Genomic DNA, 10,295 nt, shown 5'->3' on the forward strand with positions numbered 1-10,295 from the left:
CAGTGCTAAAATCGGGCCACCTAAGAGGGAATATTTATAATGTATTCATTACATCTTTGGCAGATAAACTATAAAAGTGTTATGACTCATGTTCAATTTGTATAAAATTGTTATTAACCATTAATCCAACCCCATCAACAGGCCAAGATGTTTTGGTAGGCTTTAGCAAAATTAAAACTTTCATTTAATATAATAGACTTAGTTTAGTCCTAATCTCCTACAATTTAATCATGTCATGTGTTCAATTCCATTTTATTTTATGGATCATATTGTGTCCACTCTCAGTGTATTAGTAGAGGCAAAAATATAACTGAGATTTAAATTTAGTATATACCGTTGTAAGTCTCCTATTTACATAGATTTCCTATTTATTTTACCGTCAGGCTGCCAGAAGTGAACTGCTACAACTTGCTGAAGGATCACAATGGACTACTTTGACAGCACTGATTGGCCCAGTGCCATCCCATGGGTAGATCATATCTTCTCCTTCACACCTCCCACATATGTTGCAAATATTCATATTGACATATTCATATTTTATTTCAATCATTTTATTGGAAAATTTTAGCGGTGACCAACAAAAGAACAAGGTAAAATATGAAAAAGATACAGAAATCGTACAAATGTGTTGTAGTGAAATATTAGTATAAATATGTATATCAAAACCAAGTTGTATTTATTGATGTCACCTTTTAGGGGGAACAACAAGGGGCAACAGGAGGCGTGGGGAGAGGAGGAGAGGTCCACACCAGAGAAAACACATCCAAGAAGAATAATGATCCATCCACGGGTTCCATATAGGCTTAAATGCATGTGCAGTGTGCTTGAGAATGCCGGTAAGTTTATTATTTATCCTTATCCAGTCACGTTTTGCTTTCAGTATGTGTAAGTTGATAGTAGCTGATTTCCAAGACTTTCTCAAAGTGATTCTGGCTGCCAGTAATATGTAGTGTCTTAGCTTTTTAGAAGATTTATTAAAGGTATTTCAATAGCACTCAGTAATGCACAATCTGGGCTAGGCAACAATGTAGTATTAAGAACTGTAGAAATGAGAGTGAATACCTCAGACCAGAAATTTTGTGTTATAGGGCATGGCAACCATATTTGCTCCATATTGCCCCGGCGCCAGCACCTCTTGTAAAAAAAGGGGGTGAGGCTACCGGATAGCATTAAGCGAGCCTGGCCAGTACCATATACCACCTTAATATTGTTTTATAGATAAGTTTCACCAGGTCTATATTTAAAGAAAATTTAGACAAGTTTTTTGTCATGTTGAACCATTTCTCCAACTCCCAAGATTTTCCCAGATCATTCTCCCCAAGTCACTTGTACAAAATAAAATTCTGACCCTTGACATTATTAATGGACTTGCAGGTGCTCTCCAAAAGAGTCATGGTATAGGGGGGCAAGCCTCAGGCAATCTTAGGTAGGACAAACGATGTTAATTGATAAATATTGTTATTTTAACCAACTAATTAAATACAAAGCTATAATTGTGTCATACTGAAAAAGATAAATTGTGAGGTATCATATGTTACATACTAATTTAAGGAGTATATTCAGTGGTTTATACTGGACAACCTAGCAATTATACAGGAATGTGTTTATATAATACACTAAAATGAGCTATTCTATTTTACTTCTCAATTTTTTACCCTTTTAGCAAAAAGTTAGCAGAATGAGTTACATATTTTACATTAAATATATGACAAATGAAACATAATAAAACTGTCTCAGATTGATTGAGAATGAATAACCACTTTTCTATTCCTTAAGTAGTGAAATCATTTAGTCCATAAGTGGAGGTATGATCTCAACCTGGTGCTTAGTTGTCCACTTGTGGGTGATTAATCTGCAAGGGCAAATGAAGGTGAGGAAAGATCTGTAAAAACAACTCTCTGAAACAATATGCTCTGCAATTCAACACTATATTGGATGCCTTGTTCTTTCACACACACACCTTGCTTTCAGCAGTATGAGTTTTTCCAACCATAAATTTTTAATAAAACAAACATAACCATAGTACTAAAAGGGTGTGTGAATCTGTAGAATTTCTGGGAACAGAGAATATGAACCATCACATAAAAACTGAAAGCATAACCCTGAAAGCATTTAAAAGTATATTTGTACAGACCTGCTGTGTATTGTTGGTTAATATAAATTGTACTATATATATATATATATATATATAAAAATATATATATATTTTTTTTAATAACAGTTTATTTGCTTGATATGACAAATTGTTCTTCTGATTAGTTAGTACTGTGTAACTACTAATGAAAAAGATCCAAACAGACATCAAGGGACATATGTTTACTCTTTACAAAGTATTTTAGCAACGTGTGAATATTTTTTTGCTTTCTCTCATACTCTGTAAGTGTATATCATTATTCAGTGTCACGCTGAACACTAGCTTTTGATAGCATGAATGACTGCTTGGCTGCTTCACTGCTTTCAATGAAAATGATGACTCATAAGAACACCTAGTAAATGAATTACCTGTGAATGATAATTGCATTCTTTGCGAAGAAACACCTGAGTGAAATCTGCTGTGATCATAGCAATTATTCTATTAATTAGAATTTACTTTGAAGCTGTAGTGGTGAACTAACTTTTAGTAATGTTGTAGCCAACATATGAATAAGTTTTTACGATAATGAAATGTATATGGTTCTGCACAAAAAATCATGTATAAACCTGGTATTTGACACATTAGATAACGAGAAATTTATATACATTTAAATGAATATTTCAGTATTATTATGATAGAAAGTTTAGAAATCTATAAAGACCAAAGTTATGCTTACTTTAGAAAATGAAGATACAGTACAATTTGAATTTAAGTTGAATAAATAAAAGAACACAGACTGGTGACACTGAACTCCAGCAAAATATTAGGATTCATAAAGATTTTATTTGCCTATCATTTTCTCTGCCTATCAAGTCCTAAGAATTACACAGCTCTGCCATGCAAGCCAGTCCTACCTAGAAAAGGAAGCAACCTGATGCAGTTTCAGTTTCACTTACTGGTCTGCTCAATGTCCCCACACTCTTTCAGGGAAATAAAAGTTGAATCAGCACACTCATGATCTCATATTTCTGCCTTTTTCCCCTGATCAGCATCCCATTTACGCAGAACAAAGGATTGTCTTTTTGTGCTTCTCCCTTCAGAGAGCAAACTTCAAGCCATAATAATGTACCTACATTGAATGCATTTTAAAAAGTAAATTTAAAGAAGTTTTTAAAAAAATACAAAGGCTTATTAGCTTGCGTATTTTATATCTGCCTGGAGTTCTGGTTTAACTTTGAAAGGCAAATGTTTACTTGGCGATTCTGGGAAAATATTTTACGTACTGGATAAATGAAGCAACAATAATAACTCCCCAATGAGGTCCAAAAATAACTGAAAACTCCACCATTAAAACAAAAGTCCCCTTATTCTAGAGAAGCCCTGAAAGAATAAAGGTTCGTATGGAAAACCTCCCAATAATAGGAACAAAGAGAACATTGATTACCTGGAGACTAGTGCCTTCAGCATCAAGTATATTTTATGTAAAAAAGAAATAAATGAGACCTATAATATCTAAATTATCTTTCTACGGCTACATGACTAGATAGGGGATGGTTGGATCAGTAATTCTTTATCCTATCATTGTAAAACACAGCTGATTTCAAATAGAAAGTTTTTTTTTTTGTTACAGGGAATATTCAGAACAGGTAATTGTGCCCTTAGAATGTTTTTGTCTTGAATTCCTCCTGAAAACTATCAATTCATCCGCATTCCAATACCTAATCTAAGACAGCGCTGCATTGGACTGCTGGGCTATACAAGATTTGGAGTGAGATTTCATAATAATACTATGGTGCTGTTTTCTGTTCATATTGTAGGTCAGTGGTCGTGGAAATATCAGATGCAAGAAATCCCAGAGGTTACACTGGTGCTCCATCCTATACTCTCTGCTTGCTTTTTTGGGCACAGCTTCTGGATGTCAGTTCCTTTTTAAGGTTAGGTCTGCTACAAAAAGGTTCTCTTTGCTATGTGAGTAGCCTCTACTTTTTCAGTAAATCAGCCTCAATATTTTATAATTTAATAAAAACATTCATATAGAATTTTTTTTAACTTGAATGTTTATACTTGAAGGGTACATTCTGGAGAAGGTAAATGCCCTTTTTTAAATATGCATGGGGAATAGAATCAAGTGTTAAGTATCACTAAAAGTCCAATTAAGATTTTATTACCTCTAGGACAATAAAAAATAGATTCTATGAAGTATCTGGATTAACTGATCTTTAGCAGTAAACTACACCCACATGCATACTAGTTTTCAGTCCACAAGGAGTGCTCAGAATATAATAGTAACAACTATACTAACAATCAGTCTGAAGCTGCCGCTGCAACGTCTCTCCTCCACAGCTCATCATAAGAGATAATACCAACATGTGAGAGACGTAAACCTAATAATCGTCTATTGAAGCAGAGAATACATTACAGACAGTTATATCTCCACTTGTTGTGCCTTGAAAAGGGACTAGATTTTTTTTTCAGGAACTCTACCAGTACACATTTCATATAATACCCCGAGATTAACCATTTATTTAGCTCACTGTCAATTTATTTTTAATAGTTTATTGAGAATGTGAAGTATATAATAGGAAGAAATATATATTACCCAAGAGTAATGGAATCTGATTTCCAAACTGAATCCCTATTGCTACCCTAACTTTTGAAGTTTAATGAGTAAATATTATTACAGGAGTTTCTGGCTCTACCTCCCAAAACAAATGTTATGGTTTTTGGTATATATTGTGGAATTCAGTGTTATATACAGTGGAATTCAGCAGAAACATGAGAAATCTCACATGTCCTATTGGCAATTAAAACAAAAAAAACTGCATGGTGGTGATAGTAGTGGGGGTCGAGTCTGGGAGTTATTGCAAACACCAAGGCAAATATAAAAGGTCAACCTTTTGCTTTGCATAGGGTATTTTGTTAGTGAATAAACATTTTTAAAACCCATTCATTTTTAAGGGACTTTAAAGGACTAAAGTGAAAAAATGAATACATGCTAGCACATGATTGGGTATTCAAAGAGAACACAGCTATGCCTTTTTCAAGAACAATTACTTGGCTCAGTAAACATACATTTTGGAAAGAAGCTACCCACGGCCCTGCTAATACCACACGGGATTAACGCTATGGGGGAGAGCTACCCACAGCCCTGCTAATACTAATGACTACCCTAACATTATCATCCCAAGGAGAACACTTGACCTTCCCTTTCTGGGATATTTTTTCCCCAGTTGCAATATTACACTGTCATTGTGAAAAATGTCTCTTACATTGCTGGCCAGTGGGAAGAATGTCACCCTTACAGATAGCCAAAATGATTACTGGTATTACGGAGAGGTACAAAATGCTCATTGCTCAAGGAACCTCTAGTAAACTGCGTGGGAAATGAATCCTAGGGTTCCACAGAACTCTGGTTGAAAAACACAGTAAACCCATAGTTGAAGGTCACATTGAAAGTATGACTTTTTCAAACCACATCTTGTGTTTCCAAACCAGCTGTATTCCTGTAATTATTATAAACAATGCTGGAGATTTATAATGGGAGGAGGGGTTGAAGTTATTAGAAATCTGTCATTGAGGGTTCTGTGTCTAGGGGGTCTGTTACTGAGGGTGTCAAAAATCATCATCTTGGGTACCAGAGGACCGTGTCTTGGCACTGTCATTTATCTTTTAACATTAACTGTACTCTACTGCGCCATTTTCCCCTTCTTCTGCTTCACTGTCATACACTGCTTCTTTTCCTGCCACTCTTCTGTCATGCATTGACCTTGAATACAAAGTAGGAATGTTGGTGGTGGTTCAAGTTTATGTATACTGGATGTCCTAGGGGACAATGTGCCAACCCTTTAAATATATAAAAGATATGTAAAGAACAAAGGAGAGGAAGGGTTTTTTGGCTAACAAAAAATTATTGTATTCAATGATACATCTTATAAATAGCAAGACATCAATTATCAGTTCTGGTGAACCACCATGGGAGTTGTGGTCCCGTGTGGTGAAGTTCAGGCCCTAGGGGGCGCTATACATACAACGTCTAACATGATGCGCACAAGTCAATCCATATCAATGTAAATGATTGAACAGTTTTGGGTCCAAACATACAGGAGATTCTTTTAAATATCAATGGTCAAAACAGATTTTTCATATAATATTATTTACATTGTATACGTTTACACACTTAGATATTATAACTGCATGCGTACAAATTCGCAGAACTGCCGCTACCCCTGAAGAAGCCAATAACAGGTGAAATGCGTTATTATGAACTGATATGTTGTCCTGCACTATAACAAGCTATGGACTTACTTGTGTGCATAATGTTAGACGTTGTATGTATAGCGCCCCCTAGGGCCTGAACTTCACCACACAGGATCAGGAAATAGGATGCAATAATGCCCCTGCAGGGGTTGTATGTGGAGCAAAAGGGTAACCAACCAGTCTTCTGTCAGATAGCATGTTTATAAAAGTTTGCTGCCTATGCGCCCACCTACCTGCTTTGAACCTCAATATCTCTGGTGTGGTGGACTTGATTTATGGCTTGACTCTGACAAGCTGGGAGCTTGTAATGGACTTGCTCCTCAGGAAATCAGAAAGGTGGTGAGCTTGGCAGGTTTCAGGAAATACGGCTAAGCTAGGAGAAGACCAGATCTCTGTATAACATCTGATGACTCCATAATCTCCCGGAAGGCATGACTGCCCTCTTCCAGCAAAGTGTGTAAGTCGTTCTTACAAGATATCAAACACCTGGCTTTTTCTGAAGGCATCAGTAAGTCACAGTGATGTCACCTGCACCTTTAGAAATTGACAAAAGGCTGAGGCCCAAGGCATTCATTTTGTAATCATTTTTCTTTGAATGGGCTTTCATTTACTAAGGGTCCTTAATTTGGTGCCTAGGGGGCATGCATTAAGGCAGAGTTTGCCATTTCATGCTAGGCCATTTTTTTACTGCTGCAACTGTTTTTTTATGCTACAGATTGACATTTTACTTTAGTCCACACCAGTGTAACAATATAATGTCTGTTCTTAGTAGAGCTGCTGGATAACAACCATAAGATATTATATTTGAGAAACCTTAACTGAAATGCAGAAAGCAAATTAAATTATTGAACACAGATAAGGCTTAAAGCTTCATCTTCCCCAGGGAGTTTAAAAAAGTATTATTTCATCAAGTTTATTTAGTATTAAAGTAAAAGCATGGGAAAATGGTGTTTTAAGTGATTTATTACTAAAAAGAAACAAGAAAAGTGCTCATGGCTGAGATAATCACTTAAAGATCTTTTCCAATGCTGAATGTATATTTTATAAAGAAATAATATTCTAAACACCAGAAAAACATGTACTTACCGTAATTCATTGCTGGCAGTAAGGCGCAAAGCACCAATACATTACAAAAGTATTTTACTGGCTATAGATTTGTAGTCAATTACCTTAAGCACAAAAAGGAGCAGAAGGAAATTATATTTTAGTTTTCATTCTTGGAGGATGGGAACTTGCGTGTAAATCAAATGTAATTAGCTTCATATATTCAGTAGTTGCTGTCTAGGTCCACTAGTTATCTCTGAACTGGCTGTTCAATTCCCTCTGATGTACAGTCAGGGAGGAACTACTGTCAGCTCTAGGTGAGGATTAATTGAAATCATTATTGGCATCCATCAATTTTTTGCTTCATGGCTCAGAAAATGTATAAATTGCACCATGATGCCAAAGACATTTTCATTTTATTTTTTACAAAATGCCAGTCTGTTTCAGATTAGTGTAATTTGTATAGCTGTGTCTGTCTTTTGAATTATCCAGGATCTTTCCAAAATTCTCATTTGTACAGATGTCCAGTTGTCGGTGTTTAATAAATATATATCGATATATAATCATATAAATAATATATAATCAATATATTCTACATTTCTACATACTGCTATATAATAATTTATCAATATATTCTACATTTCTTTATACTGTAATATTATGTTTATTAGTATTAGTAGTTTACATGAGCTAACAAGAGCAGAGGCAACATAAGTTTGCTTTGTAAATTACATTTGCTTAGATCAGTGCTTGCCAACCTTTTGGACCTCACGGACCACTAAATCCACGGAATGCGGACAAACGCTTGTGTGGGGAGCCATGTGTCCCTCAACGGGGAATAAACTTCCCCCAGAGTGACGTCATGATGCCAGAACCCACCCACTCTCCCATCGCAGGCTCAGACCTGCTTGCTAAACATCCTGGAGGACAGTAGCGCAAGGCTGTGGATGCAACAAAAGTTGTGTCCATAGCCCTGTGCTACTGTCCCCCCCATGATGTTTAGGAAGCAGGTCTGAGCCTAAGATGGGAGAGTGGGCGGGTTGTGTCCATAAGGGAGACAGAGCCGTGGACCACCAAAATTTTCTTGTGGTTGGCGACTGCTAGCATAGATTATTGTCTATTAATTGCAAACTCTTAAAGCTATGTAAAATTGTAACTTTCTAGAGAATGTGTACTAATACAGGTTATTTTTTGTATTTCTAAAGTAGAAGTTTAAACTGATTATATTTTCCTTCTTAGTTCTCTCTCCCCTGCACCAAAACAATACATTTAAATATTGAACAAAACCTCTTTTCTCATTACAAACTTTTTTAGACCCATTATTTGTGCTTCTCTTTCTACAGGCAGATGGTCTGGTCAGAGAAGCAGGCATACTGCTGTACAATGCTTCAAGAAAAGAGGTGGATGTGGTAATACCTACATGTACTGCTGGTCATCTATGATTGAAATAACCAAAATATTGAAATGGGCGTGCTGGGGTAAGTAAGACTGTAGAGAAAAGGATTTAGTGATGTCCATCAGACATAAAATACGCTGGGATGTATTCGACTTAATTCGAATTCGATTTTAATTCAAACCATGAGGAGCTCCTAGTGTGCATGTTGGGGAACATGCCAATGACCAATTACAGATGAAGAGTCTAAAGGGTGCATTCTCCAGACTGAATCTTTTACTTCTTTCTATATATGTTCCATAGGACTCATATCAGGGCTTAAAGATAGCTACTTCAGAATGGTCCAATGTTTGTTAGTCATTTTTGGGTGATTTGAGTCACCATCCTGTTTGAGGATCCATGGCCTGTGACAGCTTTCTGACACGGGCAGCGTGTTTTTCTTCCAAATGTCATAATATTCTTGAGATTTCATTGTTGTCTGGACAAAGCAAAGACACCCCAAGCAAGACAAATTAGGGGGTCCCAGAACATAACCAAGCCTCCTCCATGTTTCAATGTAGATATGGTGTTCTTGTCTTTCAACGCCTTATTTTATTGTTGTTGACACACACACGCCCTTCCATTTGGCAACTGGGCCAATGAGCACAATATTTATCTTTATGTATCTATGTCTTGTCACGTCACTAGTTTTGTTTTATGGTGTCACTGTTTTGATGGAGGATGCTAACTGCCTTGTGGGCCTGGCCCTGATGTCGGGAGAGCTCACTGGCCTTCTGCTCTTGGGCTCTCCATTAGTGGGAGTCTCCCTTCATGAGGGCTCCCAGCCCAAGTAATTGGTGGGCAGGCTTTGGCTAAGCCCACAGAGAATGGGACCCACATAGTTACTGCTAGGCAGGCATAGTCTGGTCCATCTGGCTTCATACCTTCATACCTTACCCTGTCAGGAGCATTATGCCTCGGGGGGGTCAGGGAACGTGTGGCCGTGAGGAGGAATTATAAAGCACCCCATTTCACATTTTTTGTGGTGTGTTTTTGCACATTGACTTTTTTACTGAGCATTGAGGTTTTTGTTTAAGGATCAAGCTTTTTAGGTTTCAATAAAAAATAGGTAACTACTGAAGGTATACTTACTGCATGGACAGGAATTTTATTGTCCTCAGCATCTAGGTGTGGTATTGGCAGTGCCCTAATTAAAGCCAGGTTCTACACTGCAAGGCACAGTCGCCATACACTGTAAGCAACTGGGGAAAGGCAATGTTTATGGATGGCTATTCTACCAAAAACCTCTACCTCCTGTTGACTTTATGTGTTCTTACTTTCATTCTGCTTTAAATGCAGCAAAGAAAATTCAGATCGATACACTGAATATGCTTTCTGCTAGGTTTGTGCACATTTCATGATGGGGGAGACAGAAATATAAATCTTTTGGTATTTAGGGCAGGTGTCATACATGGATTTCAACTGTGCATTTAGCTATATTCAGCTTTAAAGTTAAAATTGGCACATAAGGTGCTTGTATACAAAATT

Source organism: Pyxicephalus adspersus, chromosome 2 (genome assembly GCF_032062135.1).
Source record: "Pyxicephalus adspersus chromosome 2, UCB_Pads_2.0, whole genome shotgun sequence".
Taxonomy (NCBI): domain Eukaryota; kingdom Metazoa; phylum Chordata; class Amphibia; order Anura; family Pyxicephalidae; genus Pyxicephalus; species Pyxicephalus adspersus.